The sequence below is a fragment of the Mastomys coucha genome, unplaced genomic scaffold, assembly GCF_008632895.1.
Source record: "Mastomys coucha isolate ucsf_1 unplaced genomic scaffold, UCSF_Mcou_1 pScaffold20, whole genome shotgun sequence".
In the NCBI taxonomy this organism is placed as follows: Eukaryota; Metazoa; Chordata; class Mammalia; order Rodentia; family Muridae; genus Mastomys; species Mastomys coucha.
In genome coordinates, this window is record NW_022196903.1 from 115,947,491 (window position 1) to 115,948,489 (window position 999).

Consider the following 999-nt stretch of genomic DNA (forward strand, 5'->3'; position numbering starts at 1 on the left):
AGGCAGGCAGATTTCTGAGTTCAAGGCCAGCCTGGTCTACAGAGTGAGTTCTAGGACAGCCAGGGCTGAGAAACCCTGTCTCGAAAAAACCAAAAAAACAGAATTTGCTGTTTATGTGGCTATGGTGTTGGTCACTCAGGGAGAAGAGTCGACATACACTTTTTTTTTATATAAAGTTTTTCCCAGAAAAGAAGGAGCAAGCAAGCTTACCAAAGCAGAGGCCATCAGTTCAGCAGTGTACGTGTGTCAGGGAAAGTGACTCCCTTCCTTCTGGTACCAGGTAATTGTAGACTGCTGAATTTTAAGGAAGGAGAGAAGAGGACACACAAGAGCCATGTGACAATTGCTTACCCTTTCCAGACAAGTGGCCTTTAGTGACCCCAGTCTCAGAGTGTGGATGGGGAAGTCCGAAGTTAGTCTCAAGACCTCCAGACAAGGAAGACCTCTATTAAACCAGGACGCAAGGACTGAAGCAGGGACCACAGGAGAATCCTGCTCTCTGCTCCACTCTCCTGACTCGTTTCTCTTTCTTAGGCAGCCTCAGCCTGTCTGGTCAGAGATGCTCACTGCCTGTAATGGGCTAAGCTCTTCTGTCTCAATTACAAATCAAGAGACGCCTCACAGACCAGTCTGACGGAGGTACTTCCTCCACTGAGAAATGAGGCTCCCTCTTCTCAGGCATGCCAGGTCGACTACCAAGATAAGTCATCACACTGAGGAGGACACCCGTAATGGAAAGACCTCCTATGCTGATGGATTGGAAGAATTAATATGATAACTTGGCCATCTTAGCCAAAAGTAATCTACAGATTTAATGTAATCCCAGTGTGATGGCTAGTCCTGGTTGTCATCTTGACTATATTTGGAATGAACTACAATCCAAAATTGGAAAGCTCACCTGTGACCCAGATCTTGAGGCATGGAGTTACACTTTTCTTTTTTCTTTTTTTAAAGATTTATTTTATTTATTTTATGTGTATGAGTACACTGTAGCTGTAC